Source organism: Trichosurus vulpecula, chromosome 5, assembly GCF_011100635.1.
Source record: "Trichosurus vulpecula isolate mTriVul1 chromosome 5, mTriVul1.pri, whole genome shotgun sequence".
Taxonomy (NCBI): domain Eukaryota; kingdom Metazoa; phylum Chordata; class Mammalia; order Diprotodontia; family Phalangeridae; genus Trichosurus; species Trichosurus vulpecula.
The window spans coordinates 158,874,309-158,889,305 of record NC_050577.1 but is presented as its reverse complement, the minus strand read 5'-3'; the positions used below and the strand labels follow the sequence as shown (position 1 = coordinate 158,889,305).

At 35.3% G+C, this 14,997-nt stretch overlaps 1 protein-coding gene across 1 annotated transcript in view; it reads left to right on the top strand.

The window, feature by feature from the left end:
• Positions 1-14,997, top strand: part of PCLO (piccolo presynaptic cytomatrix protein) — a 328,283-nt gene that overhangs the window by 71,408 nt on the left and 241,878 nt on the right. The window lies entirely within an intron of this gene.

Below are 14,997 nucleotides of genomic sequence, written 5' to 3'. Positions count from 1 at the left end.
TGCGATAGATTTTCTCTTTCTACTTTCCTGCCTTCTTCTAATGCTTCAGGACAATTTTTTAAAATTATTTCTTGTATTATTGTATCAAGATTCTTTTTTTGATCATAACTTTCAGTTACTCTGATTATTTATGTATTTTCTCTTCTTGATCTATTCTCCAAATCTGTTGTTTTTCTTATGTTTCACTTTGTCTTCTATTTTTTCATTATTCATATTTTGTTTAATTATTTCTTGATCTCTTATAATTTCACTGGCTTCACTTTGCCAAATTCTAATTTTCAAGGTGTCATTTTCCTCTTCAAGATTCTGGATTTCCTTTTCTAATTGGTTGGCTTTCCTTTCACAACCTTCTTGTTTTTCTTGGATTATTTTTATTGTTTTTAGTTTTTCCTCCATCTCTGTCATTTGATTTTTAAAGTCTTCTTTAAGATCTTCTATAAATTCTTTTTGGGCAAGTGACCATTTGACATTGCTCTTTGGGGATTTCTTTACTTCAATATCCTCCTCTGAAGATGAACGCCAGTCATCTCTATTCCCGCAATAGGTTTCTATGGTTGGATTCTTTCTCCTTTGCCTGTGCATTTTTTTGTGGTAATAACTTGATTTTTGCAATCACCTCTAGCTCTGGGGTATGGGAAATGGTGCCTCTTAATCCATATCTTCAGTTCTCCCTTCTAGCCGGGAACCAAAGCCAAACCTCCAACCTTCTGTAAGTGCCCACAGCCAAAGGCTTTTCTGCCCCACTGCTTCTGCACTCACTAGGCGTGTCCTGGTTTCTTTTGCCCCTCCCCTTCCCCACTTCCCCACCGCTCATCGCAGCACCGCTGGGTCTGGCGTTCCTGGTCAGCAGAGGTTCCCTCAATCTTCCTGGGCTCAAACGTATGACTCCCCTCATTATCCCAGGGTGAAAAATTCCAGTGGCTGAGGCCGAGGCAGCCTCTCAGAACAACTAAACCCAGGGCTTGCCACTTGTTGTTAAAAGGGAACCTGGAGGTGTTTGCTCATCACAGGGACCAAATCCACTACTGGGATTTTTCCTCAGATCTTCTCAAACTGTCCCAAGAAGATCCTAGTTGTGCCCCTGTTCTTCTTTGTCTCCACTCACACTTTGTTGGCCCTAAGGTGCTATTTTAACTCTTTTGTGGGGGAAAATCTTGAGAGCTTGGAATTTTCTGACCTATTCCACCCTCTTCCCAGAATCCTTTACTCATAATGGATATTTCAAATGCTTTGTTATAATCTAGGAATATTATATATGAAACATTCCTCTGATCTACTAGAGTATTAACCCTGACATTAGGAGAAAAAAAATTAATCTTGCATGACCACAACATGCTTGGTGCCACCTTAGTGAACAAGGTATCTCATTCAAATGCTCAGGGATCCAAATCAAATCCCCTGTTCTAGAGTTGCATAATTCCACCCTTTTAAGGGTTTTAAAAATCGGGGTTTTATTCTCTCTCTTCCAGTGCTGTAGCACCTATACCATTATTCTCACTATTCTAACACTCATAGCCATTATGGTTTGCTGCCAACCAGCTCTCTTCATATGTTCTGCCTTCCAAACAAACTGGACTATTATGTCCTTCCATTCATTTCCTTCATTTTATTTCATTCCATTCCATTTCATTTCATTTCATTTCATTTCATTATTTCCTTCTTGTCATTTCTTCCTTTTTTAAAAGACATTCTCCATGCTTAGAATTAAAGGTATTTCCTCTCCCCTTCTCTGATTAGTAAAATCTTTCCTTTCCTTAACAGTCTATTCTGCATACTAATTATACCAGGAAGTCTTCCTTGATTCCCACACTCTACTCCAATCTGAAAGGAGTCTATGTTTCCCCACATTTTTTCATCAAAATTTGCCTTTACCTCTCTTTTGTATTTACCATATTGTGTCTTGTGTCATACTTATTTGTATGTACTTCTTAACTTATTACTGGATTGAAAGCTTGAGGCAGCTTTACAGTGGATAGCCTGCTGAACTTAGAGTCATCTTCTAAGTCTGCTATATTGGTAGCAGGGACAAGTTGTTTATCCCCTCTTTGCCTTAGTTTCTTATCTACAAAAGAGAGATAAGCAGTACTTACACTATGTACCTCACTTGGTTGTTGTGGGACTTAAATGAGAAAAATGTCTTAAAACACTGTGTAAATAGTATTTAGAAAAGGAATTGTTGTCTTCTTTGTATGATAAGACCTAGGTGGTGTAGTGCTGGGACTAGGATAAGAAAATCCTGAGTTCAAATCCAGCCCCAGATACTTAGTAGCTGTGTGATCCTGGGCAAGTCACAACCTCTGTTTGCCTCAGTTTCCTCAACTGTAAAATGACTATCAAAATAGTCCCTACCTTGCAGGGTTGCCATGACAATTAAATGAAATAATATTTATAAAGTATTTGATATACATAAAGTACTAGGCACAAAGTCTGGCACATAAAGGGCACTTGAAAAAATGTTCTTTCCCATCCTGCCCCTCATATATCTCAAATCCTGCTTGCCTATAATAGGTACTCAATTAAATGTTTGATGAGTCAAACTGAAGTCTTTTGACACTTAGAAAAGTAGCCTTTCCATCATATGAAGCCAGCCGGCAAATTATAACTAGATATGCAGTAACCTGTGGTTTATTAGGACACTAATGAACATAAGGTCATAGGTTTCATTCCTATATGAGCCAATTATTCAATAACCACAAACTTTACTTCTGATCTTGGCCAGTCGACTTTTAAATGTGCTTTGAAGACAAGGGATACTAAGTGAGAATATGTGGATGTAAGAATCTGCCCTACTATTTTCTTCCCTGTAGTAGAGAGGAAATGATTCTTTTAAAAAAATGAGTTAATTTACTTATTTTTAGTTTTCAACATTCACTTCCATAAGTTTTAAATTTTTCTCCCTCTCTTCCCTCCCCCTCCACAAGACTGCATGCAATTTGATATAGGCTCTACATATACATTCCTATTAAACGTATTTGCACATTAGTCATGTTGCATTGAAGAATTAGAATGAATGGGAGTAAACATAATGGGGGATGGAGCCAAGATGTTGACGGAAAAGCAGGGACTTGTTTGAGCTCTCCTCCAAACCCCTCCAAATATCTGTAAAAAATGACTCTAAACAAATTCTAGAACTACAGAACCCACAAAATGACAGAGTGAATCAAACCTCCAGCCCAAGACAGCCCCCGTGCTGAGATTCTATATAGCACAGCCCAGTGTGGCCCATGCAGTGTGCCCTGAACTGGCATAGAACTGGCTAGAGCAGGCCTCAGGGCACTGAATCACTGGCACCTGTGGCAGTTTCCAGACTTCTCAAATCACAAATGCTAAGGACAACTTAACAGGTCAGTGGGAAAACTCTGTTCAGGCCTCAGCCTCACGGTGGTGGATGTGGCAGCAGTGGCTGTGGCAGCAATGGCAGCTGCTGCTTCCAAAGCTCCAGGCCTACAGACAGTGGGGGTAATCAAGCAGCTGATCAGAGTTGTATTTTAGGAATCTCTTGCTGGCTCTGAGGCAGGATTCTCTTGCTTTGCCCTGCTGTCATGAGTGACAGTCCTGGGGGAAGGAAGAGCGCTGGTGGCACAAAATTACTGAAGTTTAGGACAGAGTACTCTGCACACTGCAAGCAGAGTTATACCTTGACAAAGAGCTCAAAAGTAAAGTAATTGGCTGGGAAAATGACAGCATTAAAAAAAAAACCTCAGACTATAGAATTGTGTTTTGGTGATAAAGAAGATCAAAACAGACAACCAGAAGAAGATAACAAAATCAAAAATCCTACATCAAAAGCTTCCAAGAAAAATATGAATTGGTCACATGCCAGGGAATAGCTCAAAAAAGTTTTGAAAATCAAGTAAGAGAAATAGAGGAAAAATTGGGAAAAGAAATGAGAGTGATACAAGAAAATCATGAAAAAAGTAGTCAACAGCTTGCTAAAGGAAACCCCAAAAAATACCTAAGAAAATAACACCTTAAAAATAGACTAATCCAAATGGTAAAAGAGGTCTAAAAAGCCAATGAGGAGAAGAATGCCTTAAAAAGCAGAATTGGCCAAATGGAAAAGGAGGTCCAAAAACTCACTGAAGAAAATAAATCCTTAAAAATTAGAATGGAGGAAATGGAAGTTAATGATTTTATGAAAATCAAGAAATTATAAAATAGAACCAAAAGAATGAAAAAGAAGACAATGTGAAATATCTCATTGGGAATAACCATAAGAAAGAAAAACATAAAACAAAACAAAACAAAAAAAGAATGTAGTCTGCTTCAATCCGCATCAGATCCCATATTTCTTTATCTGGATGTCGATGGCATTTTCCATCACAACTTTTTGGAATTGTTTTAGGTCCTTGCATTGCTGAGAAGAGCAAAGTCTATCAAAGGAAGTCATCACATAATGTGGTTGTTACTGTGTACAGTGTTCTCTTGATTCTGCTCACTTCACTCAGCATCAGGTTGTATAAGTCTTTCCAGGTTTTTCTTTTTTGTAATATTATTTTTTTATTTTTAGTTTACAACACTCAGTTCCACAGGTTTTGAGTTCCAAATTTTATTCCCCTCCTTCCCCTCCCCCATGCCCCCAAGATGGCATGGAATCCAATATATGTTCTATATATACCTTTGCATAAAACGTATTTACACAATAGTCAAGTCATAAAGAAGAATCACGATCAATGGAGTGAGTCATGAGAAAGAAGAAACAAGACAAAAAAAAGATATAGAAAAAAAAGAGAGAGAGCAGATAATTTCCTTCAATCTGCATTCAAACTCCATAGTTCTTTACCTGGATGTTGATAGTTCTTTCTATCATGACACCTTTGGGGCTGTCTTTAAACCTTGTATTGCTGAGAAGAGCCAAGTCTATCAAAGTTAGTCATCACAGAATTGATATGTCAGTGGTTGTGTACAACATTCTTCTGGTTCTGCTCTGCTCACTCAGCATCACATCATGTAGTTCTTTACAGGTTATTATGAATTCTGTATCTTCCCCATTTCTTATAGAACAATAATATTCCATTACCTTCATATACCACAACTTGTTTAGCCATGCCCCAATTGATGGGCATCCCCTTGATTTCCAATTCTTTGCTACCACAAAAAGAGTTGCTATATTTTTGTACATATGGGTCTCTTTTCCCCTTGTGTGACCTCTTTGGGATACAGCCCTAGAAGTGGTATCACTGGGTCAAAGCTATAAACATTTTTATAGCCCTTTGGGCATAGTTCCAAATTGCTTTCCAGAATGACTGCATCGGTTCACAACTCCACTGACAATTTAACAATGTTCCAATTTTCCCACATCCTCTCCAGCATTAACATTTTCCTTTTTTGTCATTTTTGCCAATCTGACAGGAGAGATGTGGTACCTAAGATTTGTTTTGATTTGCATTTCTCTGATCAGTGGTGATTTAGAGCATTTTTTCATATGCCTATAGATCGCTTTAATTTCTTCCTCTGAAAACTGCCTGTTCATATCCTTTGACCATTTCTCAACTGGGGAATGACTTGTATTCCTATAAAGTTGACTCAGTTCCCTGTATATTTTAGAGATGAGGCCTTTATCAGAGACACTAGTTGTAAAGATTCTCTCCCAATTTTCTGCTTCTTGCCTAATCTTTGTTGCATTGGCTTTGTTTATACCAAAACTTCAATTTAACATAATCAAAATTATCCATTTTGCATTTTGTAATGCTCTCTATCTCTTCTTGGGTCATCAATTCTTCCTTTCCCATAAATCTGACAGGTAAACTATTTCTTGCTCTCCCAAATTGCTTATAGTGTCAGCCTTTATTCCTAAATCATGAACCCATTTTGACTTTATTTTGCTATATGGTATAAGATATTGGTCTATGCCTAGTTTATGCCATACCATTTTTCAATTTTCCCAGCAGTTTTTGTGAAATAGTGAATTCTTAGCCCAGAAGTTGGGTTCTTTGGGTTTATCAAAGAGTAGATTGCTATAGTCAGTGACTACTGCATCTTGTGTCCTATTCCACTGATCCACAGCTCTGTTTCTTAGCCAGTTTTGATGACTGCTGCTTTATAGGACAGTTTAATATCTGCTATGGCTAGGCCACCTTCCCTAGCATTTCTTTTCTTTAATTCTCTGGTATTCTGGATTTTTGTTCTTCTAGGTGAATTTTGTTATTATTTTATCCAGTTCTGTAAAATAATTTTTGGTAGTTCAATTGGTATGGCACAAAATGAGTAAATTAATTTAGGTAAAATTGTCATTTTTATTATTTTATCTCAGCCTAACCATGAGCAGCAAATATTTTTCCATTTGTTTAAATCTGACTTTATTTGTATGAGAAGTGTTTCATAATTGTGTTCATCTAGGCCCTGGGTTTGTCTTGGCAGGTAGACTTCCAAATATTTTATACTGTCTACGGTGACTTTAAATACAATTTCTCTTTCTATTTCTTGCTGTTGGGCTTTGTTAGTAATATTTAAGAATGCCAAGGATTTATGTGGGTTTATTTTATATCCTGTAACTTTGCTAAAGTTTTTTTTTATTATTTCAAGTAGGTTTTTCCTTGATTCTCTAGCATTCTCTAAGTAAATCATCATATTATCTGATTTAGTTTTCTCCTGAGGTCTATCATATCTGCCTTTTCTAAAATTCTGTTCACCTCCTTAACTTCTTTTACAGTTTATTTTGAGGTTAGATTTATCAAGTTTGGAGAGGGGGAGGTTATGGTCCCCCACAAATATTGTTTTACTGTCTATTTCTTCCTGTAACTCCCTTAAGCTCTCCTCTAAGAATCTGCATGCTATACCACTTTGTGCATATATGTTAAGTAATGATATTGCTTCATTGTCTATGGTACCTTTTAACAGGATATAGTGTCCTTCCTTATCTCTTTTAATTAGATCTATCTTTGCTTTTGCTTTGTCTGAGGTTAGGATTGCAACCCCTGCTTTTTTTACTTTAGCTGAAGCACAATATATTCTGCTCCAGCCGTCTACCTTTACCTTATGTGTTTCAAATGTGTTTCTTGTAAACAAGATATTGTAAGATTATGGTTTTTAATCCATTCAGCTATCTGCCTCCATTTTATGGGAGAGTTCATCCCATTCACATTCACAGTTATGATTACTGTTTGTATCTTTTTCTCCATCTTATTCCACTCCCCACCCCCCATTTATGCTTTTATTTCTCCCCTCTCCACTCCTCACAAAAGTTTTGCTTCTGACAGCCACCTTCCTCAGTTTACCCTTTCTATTGATTTCCCTTCCTTATCTTACCCTTTTTCCCTTGCTACTTCTCCCCTCTTTTCTGACTCCTCTCCTTTCTGCTTACCCCCTTTCCCCTTACCCCTCCTACTGCCTGTAGGACAAGTTTGATTTCTATACTTCTCAGTGTATGTTATTCCCTTCTTGCACCAAATCTGATAAGAGTAAATCTCAAATATAGCTCTTCTCCCTCCCTTCTTTCCCTCTACTATACTTTGTTTTTGTGCCTCTACACATGATGTAATTTACCCTTTTCTACTACCTCCTTACTTCTTCTCCCAGATCCATCCCTTTATATCCCTTAATTATGTTTTTTATCATTGTATCAGTTATTTTACACTGACATCCACAGTGTACCCATATTCCTTTCAATTGTCATAATAACTGTACTATTCTCAAGATATATATATATATATATGTATATATATACATATATATATGTATATATATATATACACACATATGTATATATATGAAACATACATAAAATGATATAATCATTTATATGGACATAATCAGTTTGCACTGATTGATTACAAGTGCCCCCCCCCCCCCCGTTTACCTTTTTAAGTCTCCCTTGAGTTTTGTATTTGAAGATCAAATTTTACATTGAGTTCTGGACTTTTCATCACAAAAGTCTGAATTCTCTTATTTCTTTGAATATCCATCTCTTTCCTGAAAAATTATGCTCAATAATAATAATCAAATTGATCCTTGGTTGTAGTCCAAGCTCCTTTGTGTTTCAGAATATCATATTCCAATTTCTCCTGTCATTTAGTGTAGAAGCCGAAAGATCCTGTGTGATCCTGACTATAGTTCCCAGGTATCTGAATTGTTTCTTTCTGGCTGCCTGCAGTATTTTCTCCTTGACCTGATAATTCTGGAATTTGGCTACAATATTTCTTGGAATTTTCAATTTGGGATCTCTTTCAAGGGGTGATCAGTGGATTCTTTCAATGACTATTTTGCCCTCTGGTTCTAGGACCTCAGTGCAATTGTCCTCAATAATTTCTTGGAAGATACTGTCCAGGCTTTTTTTTTCATCATGACATTCTGTAGAACAATAATTCTTAGATTATCTCTCCTGGATCTATTCTCCAGGTCAATTGTTTTTCCCATTAGATATTTCACATTTTTTTCCTCTTTTTTCATTCTTTATATTTTGTTTGACTGACGATGTCATTAGTTTCTACTTCCTCAATTCTAATTTTTAATAGATTGCTGTCTTCATTTTGCTTCTGGGCCTCCTTTTTGATTTGGTTTATTTTCCTTTCAGGGCATCATTTTCTCTAGATTCTGAAACTCCTCAGCCATTTCACCAATTTTACTCTTTAAAGTTTTGTTTTTGTTGGTGAATTTTTTTCTATTTTTTCTTTTACCTCTCTAATTTGATTTTTAAAATCCTCCTTGAGCTCTTCCAGGGATGCTTTTTGGTCTTGAGACCAGTTCACATTCCCTTTTGAGGTTTCAGATGTGGGTATATTGTCCATGCTGTCCTCTTCCAGATTGGCATTTTGATGTTCATTTTCTCCATAAAAGGAATCAATGGTTCTCAGCTTCCTAGAGTTCTTCTTCATGTTGATTAGTTTTTTCCTGGCTTTAAAGTGGATTTCTGCTTCCTTCTGGAGTTCGTGGAGCTCTGTCCCAGGTTTCTTGTTCTTGGAATTGTTTCATAGTTATTGGCTTTGTGTGTTATGGCCTCTAGTTTTGCTCAGATTCACTTTTTTAGAGGTATCTGACAGAATTTGTGTGAAAGCTCCTGTAAGATGCTGTTTTCAGTGGCCATCTTAGCTGTGCCCCCACCCTACCCCCCAAGGTTTTTCTGAAGTCTGCCTGCTCATCATTTCTTATAGTACAGTAGTATTCCATTACATCCATATACCACAACTTGTTCAACAATTCCCCAATTGATGGGCATCCCCTCAATTTCCATTTCTTTGCCACCACAAAAAGAACTGCTATAAATATTATTATACATGTGAGTCGTTTCCCCATTTTTATGATCTCTTTGGGATATAGCCCTCTAAGTGGTATTGCTGAGTCAAAGGGTATGCACATTTTTGTAGCCCTTTGGGCATAGTTCCAAATTACTGAGAGGAAATGATTATTGCCTTATAGAGAATTAAAAATCCATAAAAGAAGAAATGACATATCACTGTGATATAGACCAAAAAAATTTGGAAGGTACAACTAAGTCCTGATTGGTTCAAATAATGAATCCTCCAGAGGTGGTTACGTTACTGGTAGTGGCATTGCATGTTTCCATTGGGCTGGAACCAATTACTGTATTTTATATAATAATAACTTCAAATTGTGTGAATTTGAATACAATGTGAACACTTCAGGGGATTGTTTATTTCCACAGAGGCCTAATTCTAGCATGTAAATAATTAAGATTGTATAGTTTAAGGACGTACTAGTACACAAGTACTAAGAAACTTAGATGAAATTTAAAAGCAATATAGAAGTAGAGCTAGTATTTTTGAAAAAGCTGAGTCCTAATCTGGGCCTTGAGGAAAGTCTAGGATTTGGTTGGATGGAACAGAGTTGACAGAAGACCTTTGAGGTAAGATGAAAATGAGTGAGACAGCATAGTACAATGGAAAGAACACTAGATTTGGAGTCAAAGAACCTAGGCTCAAATACAATTCTACTTACTGACACATTAATTCTGTGATTTTGAGCCTCCTCTTCTCTGGGTCTTAGGTTCCTCATTCCCAAAATGAGGAAATTGGAATAGATCATCTCTAGAGGTTACTTCCAGTGCTAAATTTATTATTCTCTGAAATTCATCTCCACTTCTTAGATCATAACTCAAAGCACAACTCAATAACAGTGGGTCAATAGCATCATCTTTGTGGAAGTATAGTATATTACTATAGGCACCACCATAGAGTTCAGGACCTGACTAGACATCTCTTTCATTGCTTTCCTGATGTGTATTAGGGATTTATACATTGTTCAACTGAAAGTATTTACTCAACTGATGATGCAAGTAAGAATCACTGGGGTATTTTCTGTTTCTTTTTTCTCACCTGCCTTCTTTGTATTTTTGATACTACAGAGATCAAACACATTACAAGTGATTGATATAATCCTTAGATAATGTATGGCCTTATGTGCAGATTTTATAGACTATACTTTAGAGGGATCTTGATAAGAAAAGATAGAAGCTAATCAGAGCTAGTTAGTAAAGGTCATAGTTTTAAATTAGATTAATGGATATTAAAATGGAAGGAATACTGGCTAATAAAGGTCAGATCTTTCTCTTCAATCTCTTTAAAAATCACATAAATAACATATTCAGTGCAATCTGACAGAATATCTAAGCATGATGGACTTAGATCTTTGATCTAAGATGATCAAAATCAATTTCCATTTTATCATCTCTAGGATATAGTCACAGGGGCTAATTACCCTTAACCTAAAATGCAGACTACAGAATACTAAGGAAATATATGTATGTATGTATGTATATGAATTTTTACATGCATGCATATACATAATATTGTATAATTCATTCAATAGTAGCTCTATCCTTAACACTGTGCTATTCAGTGTTCTTACCATCTTACCAAAATCTTGAATGAGGGCATCTACCGCAGATTCATTTATTGTAATACAAAACTGAGAGAGATAGCCAAATACTTTAAGACTAGAATCAGGGACCAAGACAAGTAAAACCAAATTTTATATGACTAAGCATAAAGGCTTATATTAAAGGAGTTTTTTTGGAAAAAAATTATTTATTTTAAAAATGAGGAAAAAAATATTACCATGTACACAGCAGAACATAAGAGAGGATTCAGTATAAAACAATACATTTCCATTTCAAGAAAACTTATATAAGAAATATTACACATTGTTTTCAAAGCTGCCCAGCTTTTCTTTGCTTCCTGGTAGGTTTTCTTTTGTTATCTGCTGTGTACCTTTTACTTTATTTTTTCCCCTCCCTGCCCCCCCCCCCAAAGAAGGCAACAATTAAGTACAAGTGTGTATATGTGTGTGTATGTGTGTGTATACACACATACATACAAACACCCACACCACACATACATATAAGCATACACACGTATACATGTACACATACATTTATATATATATATATATATATATATATATATATATATATACATATATATGTTTATGTGTGTGTGTGTGTGTGTGTGTGTGTAAGACCATACGATGCTTATTTCCACTTGTCATCTGTTTCTCTGAAGTTGAATATCATCTTCTTCATAAGTCCAGGTCTTTTTCTAAATCAACCAGCCCATCATTTTCTACACCACAGCAACATTCCAACCCAATCACGTCCTATCTGAGAGCTTGTCTATGAAAAAATTTTCCCAAGTTTCTGAATTCCTTCTGTTCTTGGTTGCCTGTTTTAATTTAATTTAAAGTTATCAAAATTATCTCTTTTACACTTCAATAATACACTCAACTTATAATATAGTGTTTAAGGTCTGATACTATTGAATCTGCTTCCATTACATTTCCCCCCCCTGGTTTCTTTGAAATTCCCAACCTTTTGTTCTTCCAAATGAATTTGTCATTATTTTTTCTAACTCAGTAAGATAATTTTTTAGTAGTTTAATTGGGATGGCATTAAGTAAACAGATTAGTTAGGTTAAATTGCCACTTAAAAAAACTGGTTTTTATCTATCCATGAACAATAAATATTCAATTATTTAGATCTGACTTTATTTGTATAAAAGTGTTTTATTTTTATGTTCATATAGTTCTGGTGTCTGTTTTGGCAGGCACACTCTAAGGTATTTTATACTGTCTAGTTATTTTAAATGGTCTAAAACGATATTGAATAGTATTGCTCACATATAGTTTCCCTATTTTTCCCTTTTGATTAAATCTATTTTAGCTCTAACTTTGTCTAAGACCATCATAACTATCCCTGCTTTTTTTGTAATAAATTCTACTCCTAACTTTTACTATCTTTGTATGTAACTCTCATTTTTATAGCATTTCCTATGAGCAACCTATTGTTGAATTCAGATTCTTCATCTGCTACTTAAGTTTAAGTTTGAGAAATTTCTTATAACAAATGTGTAGAATGGGGAAGATAGTGGTTAATGTAAAAAAAAAGATCTGAAGGACACAGTAAACTGAAATACCAATACTCAAATAAGAACATTTTTAAGTGTAATATTGTCTATCTAGATGTGTGATCTGTTTGATGAAAAAGCTATAATTAAACTGTAATTAATAAATGATAGCATGTACAGAATGATCAGACCAGCTCTAGAGTAAAGGGTTAAGTTCTTGGACACCATTTTTTTTAATGAGAAACACAGACAAGCCAAAGCAAGTCCATAGGAGGTTAATGCCATGTTAGGAAAGAGTTGGTTAGTCTAGAGCATGAAAGATTGGAGGGAATGGGGGATAGGAGAGGGATTAGATTTATTTTATTTGTTCCTAGAGGCTTAATTAAGAACAATTGGTATAGATTATAAGGAGGCATATGTCAAATTCCTAATAATTACATTCCACAAAATAAAATTGGCTGCCTCACAAGGTAGTGTGGGCCTGGTAAATAAAGTTGTCAAAGCAAAAGCTAGATTAACCTTTGTTGGCAAAGTTATAGAGGTTACCTGTTCTTGGTTCAGTAGTAGTAGGTACATGAAGAGTTGGGTTTCAGACAAACTTCCATTTCTAAGAGTCTATAATTCCAAATATTTATGGCTGTCACTAAAAGACACTGAAAAGATACTAAGATGTTTAAGATGTATGAGTAAATGAAAAGTTGGGTAGTATTTTAATGTGTTGTTCCTCCCTATGCAAAGAACACTTCTTCATATTTGGTAACTTCCCTCATTAAGATGTTTAAATATCTTGTGATTCACATTGCTGGTCTGACACTGTCCTGACATCTCCTCTTTCCCCGTAGGGTGCCCTACCAGGGGTTGTCACCCCCTTTCCTTGCAATAGTAAGCTTTCCTTGTTCCCTCCAAGTAGAATTGATTTATGCTTCTGAATTTGCATAACATTTTGTTTGCATGTCTTACTCCAGTTTGCATACTCTACTTTGTATATATTTGTATACATATCTATTTTACTGAATCATAGCCTTTTCTTTGGCAAAACTATGTCTGATTTTATCATTGCATTACCCACAGTGCATAGCAAATGCTTGCCTTGGAAAAACACTGAATGACTGTTGTTGAATAAGTCAATGAAATACTAAGAAGCATAATGCTACTCCATGGTCAGTTACTAAAGGTAAATTAAGAAGTCTGTTCTGAAACTTAAAGGATAATTTGCTACTTTGTATCTAATTCCATATTTTTCACAAAATAAAGGTGCAGCATGCTGTTAGAGACAAATTAGGAATCAAGAGACTTAGATTCTGAACTCAGCATATTCAACTTTGGGGGAAGAAATTTAACCTGAGGTTCAGCTGCCTCTCCTGAAAAATGAGGTGTTGGGAATGGATGATCTGGAAGGTCCTTTCAGCTCACAAAGTCCATTATTCTATTAAATTTACCTCTATGTAACTCTTAACATTGAACTACTAACAATATTTATATGGCTCTTTTACGTTTGCCAAGGATTATCTGTACAGTATCTCATTTAAGCCTCATAAGAACATTGTAAAGTAGATACTACAGCTATTATTATCACCACTTTATAATAGAAATTGAAGTTCAAAGTGCTAAAGGCCATATAGCCAGGAACTTGCAGAGACCAGATTCACCTCTCACCATTCTGATTACAACCCTAGCATCCTACTGACTCTGCCTTATGTTTGTATATTCTGATACATTCACATGGAGAAATTATGTCCAAAAAATATGTAGCAAATTTTGAATGTGGTCTTAAGGTTTAGCTTTAGGAAAACAAATTGAAAAGGAAGTAATTCAGTAGCTCCAAATCCAATATTTTCAATTATGTGAGGTTAATAGTAAATGGTACATTTCCTGCAGTTATCTGCAGCTCTTTTCTTAAGAAATTATATGGCATTAGATTCTTTGATTATATCCTGTGGAAATTTTTTACAAAGATACCTATTAAGATTAAGGAACAAGCAAACAAATAAAAAAGTTTGGAACACAGTTAAAATAGATAAAAATTCAATGTTCCAAGAAAATTAAAAAGATAATCTCCTGTATTAAGAATTCATCAGTAATGAAATAAGATGTAGATATTTAAACTCTAAGTAGATCTGATACTTTTAAAAAGTATAACATTGTAATTTTAGATGTTTTTGTATATTTACTTAACACAGCTTGCTTCTTATTCAGATACGACCCAGGGATTTACACAGTAAATTGGAGTTTTATGATGTTGATTTTGAGTATTAAAATAATCCTTTAACTTTTTAGTGCCTTTAACACAGTTTAAAGACGAGTAAGGAGGAGTGTGGTGGAGTAGAAAAACAGAGTATTTGTAGTCTGATAATCAGGTCAAACTCTCATCTTGGTCAAGTTGTTCATTTGCTTGGGGCCTCCATTTTCACATCTGGAAAATGAGGAATTTGTAATCAGATAGTCATTAATCAACAAACATTAGTTAAGCATGTACTATGTGCCAGAGCCTCTACTAAGTTCTGGGGATACAAAAAAAAAAAACCAGAAAAACAATTCCTGTCCTCAAGAAGATTTCATCCTAATGTGAATAATATGTTCAAACAAACTATCTACAGGATTAACTGGAAGTAATCAATAGAGAGAAAGTCCTAGAAATAAAAGAGATCAGGAAAGTTGTCCTGTAGAAAATTAGATTTTAGCTGAGACTTGAAGGGAACCA